The sequence below is a fragment of the Pinus tabuliformis genome, chromosome 3_1, assembly GCF_031772625.1.
Source record: "Pinus tabuliformis cultivar Carrire ecotype Pingquan chromosome 3_1, CPIR1, whole genome shotgun sequence".
In the NCBI taxonomy this organism is placed as follows: Eukaryota; Viridiplantae; Streptophyta; class Pinopsida; order Pinales; family Pinaceae; genus Pinus; species Pinus tabuliformis.
The window spans coordinates 32,645,757-32,659,653 of NC_142301.1; positions in this window are offsets into that span (position 1 = coordinate 32,645,757).

Consider the following 13,897-nt stretch of genomic DNA (forward strand, 5'->3'; position numbering starts at 1 on the left):
AGCCACATAGATTCTATAGCGCTTAGTATTTTCACTATAGCCCATGAAGATTCCTTTCTTTCTAGATTCACCCAATTTATTCCTTTTCTCCTTCGGCACATGAAAATATACAGGGCTTCCAAAAATTCTAAAATGAGATACGTCAAGTTTCTTACCAGTGAACATCTCTTCGAGAGTCTATGATCATGGAGCATAACACAGACAACTTCCACAATTATACGACTCTTCCTTTCCGCCACACCATTCAGCTTAGGAGAATATGGTGTAGTAGTCTCTCTCTTAATGCTAGCCTCTTTACAAAAGTCATGAAACTCATTGGATTCATATTCAGTCCCATTATCAATCCTTAAGATCTTGATCTTCTTTTTGGTCTGATTCTCGATCAAGTCTTTGAAGTGCCGAAACCAGGAGAACACTTCATCCTTCTTTTTCAAGAAGTATATCCAAGTCTTGCAAGAATAATCATCTGTAAAAGTGAGGCAATATAAATATCCTCCCAAGGAGTTCATAAGCATCATACCAGATATGTCTGAGTGAACCATTTGCAATATATCAGAGGTTTTGCTTTGGCTTGAGGGGAATGGTCCCCTTTTGATCTTTCCTTCGGCACATCCTGTACATACACTTTCTTCCTCTAATCTGAACTCAGGCATCCCGGTCACCATTTTTCTCACATCGGGTAGAGATTTATAATGAAGATGAGCAAACCTCTGATGCCATAGTTCAGACTGAAGAGATGTGTCACAAGACATGACGCCCAATGGACTTCATCCGACCTGATATAATGAATCAACTTGAAACCCAAGAGTGAAAGCATCTTTAAAGTTCTTTTTCCATACACGTACCTTGCCATCGCTAAAGGTCACCTTGTAGCCTTTGTTTTCCATTTCTGAAATGGACACCAAGTTCTTTTTGAGATCAGGAACATATAATACATCTTGTAAATTGATTGCATTTCCTCATTCAATTGAAGAGTGACATTCCCTACGCCTGTCACGGGATATTTTGAATTGTCCCCAAGAACAATTTCCATATTGGTCTCCTTCTCTACCAGATTAGAGAGAGCTTCTTTGTAACCATTGAAGTGCCTTGAGGCACCACTATCAATAAGCCAATTTCCTAGCGAGTCTGAGGGAGCAGTAGTAGAGAGCCATTGGTAGATAATATTCATCTTGCTTATTGTTAACAATGTTAGATTCATACCCGGAGTTTCTTGCCTTCTTGAAGGGTTGTCCTCTTCCTTGATTTCTGACATTTCTTTTACCACTAACATTTGACCTCCCATTCCTTTGATTTCCTTGAGAGTGATTTCGATCATTGTCCCGGTGAGAGTACCTTTTATCAGGGCACTCCCTCGCATAGTGGCCCATTTTATTGCAATTGTAACATCATCCTTTTCTTCCACCCTTCGGTCTGGCCTTTCCTTTGGATTTAGCCCTCGGATTATTTCTTCTTTTAGCATGAGAAGAAAAGGCAGAGGGATGGCCTTTAAGTGTAGTGATTTCTGGTTCTTCCATCCTTCTCACTTCTTGAATGCATCGTGCCATCAATTCCTCAAATCCAGGAATTATGTTATTATTGAGAAGAGTAGTCCTGAATATATACCATTCAGGTGGTAGTCCTCCAAGAGTTGTGAATGTCATTTCTCTATCATGAATTACTTCCCCAATAGATAGGAGATCATTCTTGATCTTGGTGATCCTTAAGAAATATGCTTGCATACTCTCATCTTTGCCCTTCTTAATTTCCTACAGCTTATTTCTAAGGAACAAAACTTGATTTGCATCATTAACTTTAAATAAACTCACTAGTCTATCATAAATTTCCTTGGAGGTGTTCAGCTCGGAAACATAGGCCACCAGGCGCTTGTCGATAGAGTCCCAGATGATCTTCCTCGCTTTGACTTCTCCCTTAGTCCACTTGTTTCTAGCAACAACAGATGCATTTGATGAAGGCTCAACAATTCTTTCTCTCACATGGTCCAACAGTTCCTGCTCTTCTAATGTTAGATCGAGAGACATATTCCATCTGTGATAGTCAGACTTCTCATGGAGTTTGTCTTCAGCAGGGAAGTGTGCTGAGGATCCCATGATTTCTTTAAGATAGCCTTGTCAACCTTTTCTTCAGTGATTGCTCTTGCTCTTGCTTGGGCTTTGTCTTCACCTCAACTCTGATACCATGTTAAATTATGGTATGTTCTATGTTTAGATTAGTTTACTTATTTTTCTTCTTATTAGCCAATTAAGTAAAGTTCAGATATAACATTAAACGATTAACATAAAACAAGCCAAGATAAGGGACACAAGATGTGGTGGCTAGCCTGGGACAAACCCCAATGCGGGGAAACCCTTTGATCAAATTTTCTTTTATCTTCAATAGTTCAACAAAGAGAAATAGTACAAAATCAGAATTCTGTAATTTTATATCAGAAACAGCAAAACCCTAGATCAGCAAAGTCAAACTTTGTCAAATGAGTTGAAATTGACCTCCAATATGCTTGGTTAATTTCTGGTCAACTAGCCCTTGAATAGCCTAAAGAAACAACCCTTAAACAACCCCAAAAACACAGTCAAACTACAATTGACTGAAGTCAACTTGTTGCCCCAAACTAGGGCAGTCAACACTGGTCAAACCAGAGGTTAGATCACCTCGGTTTTCATGCCAAAATCCTCGGCCTGCCTAGGAAAGGTAGCCACACCAAAATCGCACTCCTAAATGGTTAAAGCTAGTCAAAGAGATGACTTGCAACCTTTGCGTCCTTCTTGCTGCATCTACCTTGCCCTATTGCATCTTCTTTTCCAGCCACATGTGAGAGAGAGAGAGAGGCTCCTTTAATGCATATGAGAGGCAAAAGATGAGTGATGAGATGAGTTGCAAATGACTCAACCTCCCTCATATTTATATGAAACGCCGGGCATGTGTGCCACACACTTAGCTAATGGCAGACCTTGACAATTTGTCAAGTAATTAGGATATAAATTTATATCTCCATAAATACTTGTCGGAATTGGATGATCTTTAGATCAATCCTACAACTCTCGATGAGAGGAATCCAGGAAGAATATCAACAACCGTAAATAAGGTGACCCACATGGATTTTGGCCCTAGTTTCCATTTTTAACACCTTCTACAGAGGATCCTCAAACCAAGGAGATAGCAAAAAGTGAATAGCACAAAAAAGAGATGCTCACACTGATCATTGAGAAAAATGTACACATAAAGACGATGGAAGAGCAGATTGAGAAATTGCTTAATGAAAAAAGAGAAATCTACTCAACTAGCCATAGCTCCAATCACAACTATACCTATTATAGTGTCAAGGACAACGGGGAATTGACATTGGCAATAGTAGAATCTACATCAACAGTAGGAGATTTGAACCAAATCTTACAGGAGCTGACTCACCAAAAACAAGAGAATGAAAGGCTTCACAAGAAATTTAAGAATATGGAGACTCAAAAGATTAAAATTGATAGTCTTTATGTTGAATAGATGCAGAAGACCCATAGAATGACCAAAAGAATAGAGTAGTTGGAAAGTGAGTCATTAATGGCTCAGACCTTGGCCCAAGCTAAAGAAAACATTTGGGTAGATATCAGTCAGGCCATAATTGAAGTATTGCCCTCCATACAGATCATTTTTTAGTAGGAAGAACTTATAAGCAGATGTCAGATAGTTATTGAAGAAGTTAAAGAACTTCTTAAAGAAAAACCAAGTGAAGCCATTGACATGATCAAAGTTCTTAATTCAAAAAGCATGGCCAAATTGGAGCAGATTCAGATTTTGGATAGAATAGAAACAATTCTAGAGATTAAGAAGGTTTTGCAGAAAAAGAACCTCATGACTCAATTGGAGACCAAGTGCCAAGTCTTGAAGACTATTGTTGTTCAAATATTTCATTTTAAATTTAAGTTACTCAATTAGAGAGGACTGCCACGATTAGTGGCACCAAATGATAGGTTGATCAATTTGGAGGAATATTATCATAAGCTTTATACAATAACAATTGATAAAGCTAGTTTTGCAGGTGTAAAGGGTAATATTACCAGGAAATAAATGTTAGAGGCTTTAGATTTTGATTTAACAATTAAGCATGAGATTAAACACATTTTTGTAAATAAGCCCACTTTTGAAAAGTACATCGAGGTTGATGAAGTCTACAAGAAATTGGTAAATCTTTCTATACCAAGTCAAGACAGATGGGATCACTAATGTGAAATTATCAAGTAACTTTCATCATCAATTGATAGAAAGATGGGCATCACCTCTTGGGGACGAGATTGTCAACAAATTCCTGAAAGATCGTGCCAACACTTAGCAGTTTTAAAATTCCTATATTTTTATACTACTTTTGTTTTAAATATCTAGAAGAAATTTTATTTTTGTATAAATAACTCCTCCTTCAAGTTATCAAGGGTTGAACCCTTGGATGAACTTTAAAATCAAAATTGTAAACGAGCTGGAGATTTTCTTCAAGTTAATGAAAGGATTATGAATTTGCGTCCTATTGTTTGTGTAATGTTCCTTAGGATTGTGGGCTATATTCAGAATCACAGGTCAGCGTTACAACATTGGAAGGGTTTCATCACTCGTTCAAAGCCAAGAAATTTCCAATTGATCACCACTATTAACCGAATAAAATCCATGGTCCAAATTAAAACCCTTTATCACTCACTCTTTACCAATTTCTCTCAATTCAGTTTTTTTTCAATTTGGCAAGCCATATAATCTTGTGTCTGAATCTAAAAGAACATAATTACACAGAAGTGATTGCCACAGTTGTATGTACACAAAATTTCTTTTTCTTATCTCTACTTACTCATGCCTCAAGAAAATTACATATCATGCATTGTATTTTATAGTAGGGAACTACACAATGATCTACAAAATTTGCAAGTGCTGATTATGCAGAATTACTTTTAGTCCTTTCTATGTATTTTCACCAGATGCATTGGAATTCCAAGCAATTTTTGTATTAGAACAAATCATTTTGATTCTCCTTATATCATTTCTCAGAGTTGAGCTGCCTCCTATCTGATTTAATAAAGCTATCCAAAACAACATTGTGTTGGGTTTCCTCCTAAATGATTTTAATAAGCATCCATCTAAGGGTTGGCTTGTTAGCTGTGACACATTACAAAATGCAAACTAATCAATTCCAACAATCAACTTTTGTTTTTTAATGATGCATACCATTTTCAAAATATTTTTAAAGAATGGTTGTTGATAAAAAGTTATAAAATTATACTGTGATACATCTAAATTGTACACTATGATTTCAATTTAGTTTAATTAACTGTTATGCTGTTGAGTATAATGTTACATGAGGTTTCGTGATATAATGGTAGGAGGATAATGATGCACATGTGGTTCATATAGCGATGATGTATCCTTATGATGATGATGATATGCAAAGGCATTATGATGTTATGTCGAGGTATATTGACATATTCATTTACTACGTGATGATAGGTATTTAATGTTGAATACTCATGATGCATATGATATGTAAAACATGGCATAGGAATTATGATGTTATAACATGAAGTTTATTGACATGTTCATTTATTATGTGAAGTCATGATATGTCTTTAATGCAAATATGTTGATGTTATAACTTATGATGGTATTTCATGAAGTGAAGCATGTGATAGTTGCGTACAAATTTATGACATGCATGAGCATGTAGCTCGTTATTATTCATAATGTTGCGATTAACATAACAATGATGAATGTTCTCCTGCAAGCCCATACGCAAGAGGGAGAATAAGTAACACCATATGGATTGGGGACAAACTCAATCAACACGACATATGGAAGTGGTTCCTTTGTCTTGTATAGCTCTTGAGGGCTATGGGATCATCTTGAGGAGGCCAAGTGCCTGATATTGAAGGCTAAGTGCCTAGTATTGTATTGGGATGCCAAAGTCTGGTAGGGGTGTAAGGAATTCGATGCCTGGGTTTGTGTGCCTTAGTGAGTTGTGGAGGGAGTGGGCCAACCTTGCGAGATGCCCGGGGACATTTAGCACTGTACCGGATGCCTACCTTGGGGCAGATGAAGTCTGAGTCAGGCCTGAGCCTTGGGGCCAGCCTTGGACTAAAATACAGATTGAGGAGGCTTATGCCTCATTTCAAAAGCGAGAAAAAGGATAGAGATTCCTTGGTATTTCCCTGGTGTTGTGAAACTTTCGATGCCTGTTGGTTATATGAAGTAATAAATAACAAAATAAATGTAATGTTCCTTAATAATAAATAATAAATAATAAACAATAAATAAAAATTAGTAATAGTAAATAAATAATAAATAATAATAAATTAATAAATTAATTACATGCTCTAAATAAATATAAATAAGAATAAACAAAAAAATAGTAAAGCTATCAGAAAGTAAAAAAAAAAGAAAAAACAAGAAAGTAGTAAAAATCAGTAAAGCTATCAAAAAGTAAAAACAAAAGAATAAAACAAGAAAGCAGTAAAGTTGCATGTTGACACATGGAGTGTGTGCATGTGGTTCCCCTTCCAATGTTTGCTCTATTTAATAGATGGGGAGGAAGATGACAAGCATTCCATCATCCATTCTCTTTGGAGAATAGTGTTGTTAGACAAAGGATTCCTTGGCAGTAGTACGTTGATTGAGGGCTCGGGGTGGCCATCTGTAGCAAGATTTTGTGCAACTGAGCCTACGGTTGGGTCGAGAGTCGTCCCCAAAACTTTGTTGCAGTTAACAGAATTCAACTAGCGTTCAACTCTGAAATCACAAGTGAGAAACATCATCGCCATAGGTAAGTAGTCTCTACTCATTTATTGAAATTTGATGTCAATTAGTTAAATTGCGTGTTGATTATAAATCACATGATTAATCTAATTAATTACATGTATTTAAGCCTTTACGCAGAAATATGGGTAAGATCATACTGAGTATTAGTGATTCTTAAATCCATGTGAAGTTATATACACTAATTAGGGACTATTTTATAAAACTATTTGCTATTATAAACTCCTCTATATCAATTAATTGTCACACCCATTTGCATTAGATTAAATATATTTTTTTCAACAGGAAACATTGTTTGTTTGTATTCTTTTCTTATAACCAACCAAATATTATGTCTGGATATTTAGCAAGTTATATTTCATCAAGACTGTTATTCACACATTTTAAATCAATTAACTATTTTAGAAAAATAGACATCCCTTTCATCCTACTTAGCAATTGTTAAGGCTTAAGCACTTGTTTTCAAATTTTTCATAACATTGGTCATCCAAAAACTTTAAGAACAAACAAAATATTTAAGATGCTCTGGCATTATTAATTGACCTAGAGTCATCTTAGAGGACAACATCAGACTGGCGCCATTGTCGGGGAGTGAAAATTGAATTATTTTCCTTGGGACAATGATTAAGACTTTTTCTTTAAGGTGAATAAAGAAATTGTAGGTTAAAATCTTTCACCTGACGACTCCACAAGACCAAGTTGGCTCCTTCAAAACATACCAGATCTCACTTTGATTCTCAAATTGTTTCTACTTTATCTAATCTAGAGAGATTGGTAAAAATGCCTCGTTCAGGAGGAGACTTGAAGCTTTTGTTTCTTCCTTTGTACCACTACAACCTGAATATATATTAGCTTCTGATCCCTTTAGCACGGTTCCATCCCAATTAGATTTGTTTTGGACATGGAATCCCCCACAAGGCATGTTTTGGGGCTCAAAGCCCAAGTTTTGACCGAATTTTATTGTAAAGATCCATGAATTGCGGGTGCGGGGTGTGAAAGTATGATAGAGTCATAGAGTTGTCTGCCCTAGTTTTGTAATGTAATGTTGGCTGGATAGATCTACCCATGGTCCGTGGACCATGAGATTGTTTAAATAGAGCGGGGCTCTAAGTAGTTAAAAAGATTAACAAAAAATGAATGAATGATGTATGCGAGATAGATCTATGGAGTAAAGTATAGTTTTGGGTCGTAGTAGTAGAGTAGAAGGCTATGCAGTTGAGTGTGCAGAGGCCTAGTAGTCTGCAGCTGAGTGCGCAGACCCTTGCAGTTGAGTGCACAGGGTGAAGTCGAGTCAGTAACCGAGGAAGGAATTAATAAAGAGAAGTTTTGTTACAATTCTGTGTATCTATTCTTTGGTTAATGAATGGTTGATATAACTTATAAATATGTTGTTTATTTACTATGCGCACTTGTATGGATGGTTTATATTGTTAAGTATACTTAAGGCACTTAAGTAGGCAAAGATAATTAACTAACATTGGAATACCAGTAATGTCTTGGGTAATAACGCAGAGCGTGACGTTCAACCCCTGGGTAGGGCTGTGTGCGAAGGCAGCATATCAGGCTACGAAGTATGGGAAAGTGTGCGAAGCAACATGTGTGTTGGGTCAAATCCGCAAACTAGTTGAACCCCTCAGACATCTCTAGGGTGCGAAAACCTGGTTCTAGCACCCTCCCATACTATTTCGGGTGAGACCTCAGTCCGCGCTTCGCGGACAGTTGCTAAAAGGGCCAATAGCACTGAGATTTGTTTGGCTAATTAACTCTGAACTTGGGTCAGGCCCCTATAAGCCAACAAATGGTTTCGTTGCTAGGACTAGGATCTGCATAGAGATGTCTGATGTCGTATCACTGGAATCCGACAAAGAAAGGAATTGAAGAGTGGTTGGATAGAAAGATTCACGAGTTCACAGTGCAGGAAAACAAGAATCCGTGATTATCAAAGGAAGAGTGGTTAGATTTGCTACTTGTATATGAAAATCCACAAAATTTTCTTTGCATCCTTCCCCTTCGAATTGTACGAGTGGATCGCAAAGCTAGTAGATAGTCAAGGAAGATGTAGGCTCAACAAACCTATTGTGTGGACTCCAGAGTTGGTGTGTAGACTGGAAGCATCGGAAGATAAGATCGCATGCGTTGTGGATCTCTGGCTTAATTGAATTATAGGAGGATTTATCACCGAGTTTGCGGTAGATACTTCAGTCAGCTATTATGTGGCGGGACGACACTTCCTCAAGGGACCGTGAGGTAAGTACGTTAAATCTTTGAACACTTGGATTAAAATGCTACTGTGTGAAAAGTAGGTGATTCAAATAAATTGATGTTTGGGGCTGCGCGAAGTGGGAGGATCTACAGAAACGGAGGTAGCACAAAACTAGAAACTAGCCCCTTGATTTCACCTCTACAAGGAGGTGAAGAAGAGCTCACGAAGGTTTCACCGAGAAGTGCGATCAATCTGATAAAGCAGAGAATTTCGCGCATACCACCCCCACCACCCACCACTAGTTTCACCATCGTCACCACCGACTTCGCCCATACCACCTCCACCACCACCGCGAGCAGCAGTATGGCTAGCGTAATAAAGCTTCCAGTGTTCAAAGGGGTAGGGAATGAAGATCCAGACCAACTTTGGTTCGTGGTAAACGTTGTATGGGAAACACAGGGTGTCACGCATGACAATATGAAGAAGGCAACATTGGTCAGTGCTCTGCAAGATCGTGCGTTGACCTGGTACATTAAGAATTCCAATGACAATACAAATGCGAGGATAGCAGATATCCAAGTTGTACTAAACAAAGAATTTAGCAGGCTAAAAACGAAGGCACAGTCGATCATCAGATTCAAAGAAATCACCATGCTACTAGGCAAAATCTCATGGGAGTTGGATCAAAGACTGAAGTGCACAATTCGCGAAGCGAACATGATCTTAATAGATAGACAATGCCGTGAATAGTTTGTAGCCTCGTTAACACCACATCTACGGAATGCACTGGCGCTACAAAGGCTAACCACTTAGGCTGAAGCTTTGGAGGTCACGATGAGATTGCATGAGACTCCTATACAAGATCCTAATCTGGGATTTCAACAAATTCACGCGCAACTGAAAAACTTGTGCCTAGAGATGAAAAGTTTGAAACAGGACAGGACAACCCACATAGAGGTGCTCGATGAGGTATGGTGTGTTAAATGCAAGGGCCAGGGGCATGACAAGGACCACTGCTCGGTGTTCGCGAATTACCTTGTGGGAGGAGGACCAATTCCATTGAGACTGGAGGCACAAGTAGGACTGAGCGTGGCACCTGCATTATGGTGCATGATTTGTCAGATAGGAGGGAAGCATGCCACATATAACTGCCATCTATTACAGAAGTGTACGCAGACTTCCCAACAGTTGTTTTGTAATTTCTGTAGATTGGTAGGCCATAATGAGTGCACCTGTAGAAGTTATGAACTGATAAAGGATTAGACTCCTACCTACAGAGTTCATGCTGAAACACGGGCCCTCAATAAAAATGTAGGTATGGTGCACACTGGATTTCAGGGGTGTAGACGAGGTCGAGGCAGAATGGGACCAGAAAGAGGTCGCGGGAAACTGATATGTTACAATTGCGAAGGACCAGGGCATTATGCCTGCGATTGTATAAATCCAATGAGACCATCATGCTTATATTGTACCCAGTTTGATCATGAGATGGAGGACTGTCCCACACTGATAGCAAGATTGTGCGATAAAGGAGCGCTCCAACCTCACTCGACTTAGAACCTGCAAATGATGAGGTCTAAGCTACGTGAGGAAGACTCGAATGTAAATATCATGCTCCAAAGTGATATCACGACAAGAGATGACAAAGGAAATCAGCCTGAAGAGAGTGCTTGGGTTCACAAGCCTCCAACAAAGGAACCATAATTTGATTTAGAGCACCGTAAAGAGACATTCATGGAAGCTAAGAAGAGCTTTGCGGATGCCTCCACTTCAAGAAGGAAAGACAAACTGGAACTGGAAATGGACTCATCAATGCTCACTACATTCTTAGAGACATCATGAAGTCACTGCGCGAAAACAAAGTTGTGAAGGGGCTGCAAAAACTCATCACTAGATGTGCTGGAACCACGCCAGGAGAACTGCTTGTAGTCCGAAAGATCGGGAAGCACACAATGCGAACAGGAAGAGAGATGATATTGACTGCGCAAATCGAGAATATGAAATGGATCAAGAGATTTTGGATCTAGGATCAGATGCGAACAACCTGCTAAAGCAGAAGTGGGAGCTCATGGGCAGGCTTGCACTACAATGGTCTCCTATTCAATTGTGAATGGCGAACCAGCAAAAGATCCTACCTATGGGAAGATTGCAGGGAATAACGGTGGATATCGAAGGTGCAAGCGCGCTAGCATATTTCGAAGTGATAGAGATTGTTGATGACAACAATCCCTATCTCGTGCTACTGGGAATAGATTAGGCCACTAACATGAATGGAGTAATAAATATAAAGAAGCGCAAAATGATTTTTGAGAAAAAGTCACTGTGCGTAGTAGTACCTTTAGACCCTACAGAAGGATCACGCTACACAGAACCAGTGCTCGACTATGATAGCGATGACAATCTAGACTGTATCTACAAGATAACTGCACGAGAGTAGGACTAGGCAAATCCAATAGCGGATGTTAGAATCTCGTGGGAGCGCGAAAGCTCCCGCACCTCAGATTTGGATGAGGAAATAAAACGATGGCAGAATCGGTTGCACGAGGTAACCACGCTCAACTGTAACATGATGACAAGGTCACTGCATTGCGTGACAACAGAGGTAAGGGATCTGCCTGTGTATGATGGTTTAAGCGAGGTGGATGACTTTCTGAACACATTTGAAAGAGAAGTACCAGAACAATAGTGTTTCTACAGTCTAAAATGGGTATTGCACGCTACGCCTTCAAGATGGTGGGGTACGCATCAAAGAAGTTTTGAGGACTGGTGCGAATGCAGAAGGATGATGCGCATGTGGTTTGGCAAGCCTCAGATGTGAATGAAGGCCGAGTATGACGGATGAAATGGCTCGCGCGCCCACCTTTCCATATGGGTACAGGCATATGGTGCACCATCGGCACGACCGCACACCATCCTTGCAATAGGAAACACGATCGACAAGCTAGAGCAAGCAAGACAATGGCGCGAATGACCCCTCCACTTGGGACCAAGAAGTATGGTAAGACCAAGCACGCATAGGCATATTCACACAGAAGCTTTTGACAAAGTACACGAACCACTGAACACAGTCCACCATGTGAAACGAACTAACTGGGATCTGCGCATACCAGTGGTTCTCTAGGCTTATAGGACCATGTGAAAACCCTGACCGCACGGGCACTTCCGAAGCTGATGTATGAAGTGAATGTTGTAATCCCTATGAAGCATGCAAAGCTTAGTCTGTGCATAATATCGCCAGTAGATACGATGGTTTGCCAAGCTCGGAAAGAAGGGATCACACAGCCACAAGAAACAGACCACATGGGACTTGAGGCAGAAATCCAACGAGGAAACATTAGGCTCCACAAACTTGAGGAAGAAAGTGTACGGTTAAGGAAGAAAAAGCACTTTGATGAATGTGAAATTCAAGAAGATGGAGAATGAAATAAGGAAAGACTTTCTCGGCAAAAAGACCAGGACAGTAAGGTAGGATGTGTGCAATCACGATGACAGGGTTAAGGCCTATTGTTGTGAATTGATCAGTCTAATGCCTTGGTTTGGACTACATATGGATAAACATAATGACCAGGGTAGCGCATTGCATGTAATAAAGTACGTGATGCCAACCATAATAGTGAAAGGTACAAATTCTCCAGGCACCATGATGAATAATCGGATGAAACTTTCGATAGGTGGTGCGACCACCTGACTAGCCAAGGAAAGGATAGTCTTAGCGCTTTATGCAGTTGGAAGGGAGCGTGATACTATAAACTATTATGCCCGGGAGCTACACGATATTAGAGATGTGTGCATAAGCGAGGAGTCACAAGGTCTACGATCGCACACGAAGGGCTGCGTTGCTGCACGGGTTGGCCAGAAGGTGACCATTGAAGTCACTATTCACGATGGGATGCCTGATTTGAGGCCAAATGGAGGGGCAGTAGGATTTAAGACGTGATTTATGGGAAAAATCTGGGAAAATCTGTCGCCAAGTGAGCATTAATGAACCATATCTGGGGTGAACAGTCGAATTCAAATTCCAAAAGTGCTATAAGATACAAAGGGCTGCCCAGAAAACAACACTTAGTCATTTGTAAATTTAACGATTGAGAAAAAACCCTGATTGTTGTGAGCCAAGATTCATTAATCCCTGAATTCGTGAGTGATAGATCGCGCATCGATACAATGGCAAAAATTAAGGAGGGTATGGAGATAGTCAAGGAAGCCGCATAGACTGTGGGGGATGTTCCAGAAGGTGCTGAGATTGTGGCAGAAATCTTGAATCATCGTGCACGCCAAGACCCAAAAAGGACAAGCAAGCAATGGCTCCCATACGCGTGTCCCTGCGGAACCCGCTGCGAGAAAACTGTTGATGGAGAAGAAGGGGAAAATTGTCACTATAGAAACAAACAGAAAAAGAAGAGAGATCTGCAGGATCTTATCATTGCAGAAGAAGAAGATGAAGGCATGTAGGTGGATACTCAACCTACGCATTCTTTGACAAAACTGCCCGCCTATGTCCCCCCGCAAAAGGGAAGGCCATAGTGCCCAAGGACCTAGACGAGACCAAGAGCTTGCTCTAGACCCGCTCCTCCCAGATGGCATTATGTTTGAAGGAACACACCTGGGCCCGTGCTGAACTTGAAATTCAAAGATTGGGACCTCACTGACCATGAGAAGTTCCTCACTTGGAAGCCAGGAAACCTCATGAAGAAGAACACCAAGGGGGGTGGGGGGGGGGTGACAACATTAGAGCCATGGAAGTGGGTTGCGCGGAGTGGAAAAGTTTGGGCTGCTAAACCTACTTTAGGTGTTGCATTTCCACCACGCCCCAATAACCTTTTCGTCGTCAGGCAGCTTGTTTGCCTGGTGCATGATTGTTTATGGGCTGGAGGGAGCCATCCCATCATGATAGACTTGATTCATTGTGTCTCCTGACCT